General features: G+C 57.7%; 1 non-coding gene across 1 annotated transcript in view; it reads right to left on the bottom strand.

Annotated features, from left to right (window-relative positions):
- Positions 1-500, bottom strand: part of LOC124771360 — a 1909-nt gene extending 1409 nt beyond the window's left edge. Inside the window, exon 1 of the ribosomal RNA XR_007013375.1 lies at positions 1-500. This exon is cut by the window's left edge and continues 1409 nt beyond it. This is a non-coding gene — a ribosomal RNA (small subunit ribosomal RNA).
- Positions 501-2500: the final 2000 nt, after the last annotated feature.

The raw sequence follows: 2500 nt of genomic DNA, 5'->3' as shown, positions 1-2500 counted from the left end.
TATCGTTATTTTTCGTCACTACCTCCCCGTGCCGGGAGTGGGTAATTTGCGCGCCTGCTGCCTTCCTTGGATGTGGTAGCCGTTTCTCAGGCTCCCTCTCCGGAATCGAACCCTGATTCCCCGTTACCCGTTACAACCATGGTAGGCGCAGAACCTACCATCGACAGTTGATAAGGCAGACATTTGAAAGATGCGTCGCCGGTACGAGGACCGTGCGATCAGCCCAAAGTTATTCAGAGTCACCAAGGCAAACGGACCGGACGAGCCGACCGATTGGTTTTGATCTAATAAAAGCGTCCCTTCCATCTCTGGTCGGGACTCTGTTTGCATGTATTAGCTCTAGAATTACCACAGTTATCCAAGTAACGTGGGTACGATCTAAGGAACCATAACTGATTTAATGAGCCATTCGCGGTTTCACCTTAATGCGGCTTGTACTGAGACATGCATGGCTTAATCTTTGAGACAAGCATATGACTACTGGCAGGATCAACCAGGGAGCTGCGTCAACTAGAGCTGAGCAGCCGGCCGCCCGGGAGTGTGTCCCGGGGGCCCGCGCGAACACGCAAGCGTCCGCTCAATCATTCTGCAAACAGGAGGAGGCTGAGCTCCCCTGCACAATACACCTCGAAACCCTCTCAGGTCCCGGCGGCGCGCAGCGCCGTCCCAAGTACTTGGTCGGGTTCGAGAGAGGCGCAATCGCCCGGAGTTAGGCGAGTAGACGCTTTCGGTGCGACCACCCGTGCTCCCAACTGAGCTTGCCGCTGCCGACAGAGGCCCGGGAGCGTGCTGTCGTGGCATTGCCGGCGGGAGACAACACGCGCCACCTACGGTGACCGGCAGCTCCAACGCCAGCGCCACAGAAGGACAAAAGCCCCACTTGGGTGCCGAAGCGAACTCTCCCAGCACAGCGCACGCGCCAACACATCCGCACAGCTGCGATACAAACCACCAGCGAGAACCGCTGGGGCGACCGAGCAGCAGACGGCGTCGCGGCGCCGAGCGCCGGGCGGCAGCGCATCCTCAACGCACACAGTCCTCAATCGGACCAGCACACTGAAGATGTCCACCGCGCTTCGCACCGGGCCCGCGAGGACCTACTTTGGCCGCACGGCGCCGCGCGCAGGGTGCGCCGGCGCGCAGCTGCGACGCCTGCCGCGTCCGTCGGCCGGCGCGCCTGCCACTGGCCGCCCCCACCAGCCGGCTGTAGCGCGTGCGCCCACGCACCGCGCGGCCAGCACGCCGGGAGGCGCCCCCTCACCGGCCGGGGACGGTCCCACCCAGCCACCGCCGCGTATCGCTTCACACCCAGATGCCGTTCAGTTTCGTCGGCATGGTGGGTATCGCTGGAACAACCGGTTAGTACCTCAACCTATCGTCGCCATCACCGATTCACCCCTAGCGAGAACAACCGCACCACAACAGGTTACCATTTGTTCATTTGCGTAACTTCACCAGAAAACGCAGGCGTCCATCGCCATTTGCAACTTCCACGATTATTGCATGCCTGTGTCAGGTGTCACGCCACACTACGTCTGCCCACATACACGCAACAAAATGTGCACGCCTAGACAATACGTGGAAGGTGGCCCCCGTACGTATGCGATGTCCATTGCTCGAACGACTGTCAACCGGCCTCTGTAGCATGTCGCAGATATGGAACGCGGTGCACCATGCCATCACGGTGTGTGAGGAGAGACGACTAGGTCCGAATACATCAACAGACAGCTCATGCTGATCGCCATCCACGGCGTCCGTTCCTCCCACACGTCTCTATGGCGTACCACACTGCAATCCAGCTCTCATAGGGAGACGACACGTAGCTGCGTGCACAATATTTGCACTGTATGGTCCGCCGTTTTTGGGCGCAGTCGTTGTACGGTCACACATGTGCCACGATGTATCATTCAGTACATAAGGACGAATGTGCAGTACAGATTGTGGTTTACGCGTACGACATTAGCGGACAGTTGACACAGGCCGCACCACAACGTAGCCTGAGTACGTCGCATGCGGAGGGCATTGAACATGCAAAGTTCTCACCAACCAGCTTGCGAAGGCAGGGGGCAAGGTGGGGACGTGGGGAGGGGCGGCATGTACGTCCTGCTGCCATCCACATTACAGTGTACAGCAGGAGCATGTGGAAAGTGAGCAAGACTTGCAAGGTGTTTAACATGAAGCGATACACAGGGGAGCGGGGAGTGCGAGTAGCGAACTATATTGCGAGGGTTGCGGGTGGGCAACACTACACTAATTGAACGAGTCGTATAACAATTACAGAGCAGGTTTAGGCGACAACGTGGGTTACGTTAGGCGACAACGTGGGTTAGGTTAAGGCACGACGTGGGTTAGGTTAAGGCACGACGTGGGTTAGGTTAAGGCACAACATGGGTTAGGTTAAGGCACAACATGGGTTAGGTTAAGGCACAACATGGGTTAGGTTAAGGCACAACATGGGTTAGGTTAAGGCACAACATGGGTTAGGTTAAGGCACAACATG

Source organism: Schistocerca piceifrons, unplaced genomic scaffold (genome assembly GCF_021461385.2).
Source record: "Schistocerca piceifrons isolate TAMUIC-IGC-003096 unplaced genomic scaffold, iqSchPice1.1 HiC_scaffold_936, whole genome shotgun sequence".
NCBI classification, from domain to species: domain Eukaryota; kingdom Metazoa; phylum Arthropoda; class Insecta; order Orthoptera; family Acrididae; genus Schistocerca; species Schistocerca piceifrons.
Note: the sequence above shows the minus strand (reverse complement) of the source record. Positions and strands in the feature narration are given on the sequence as shown.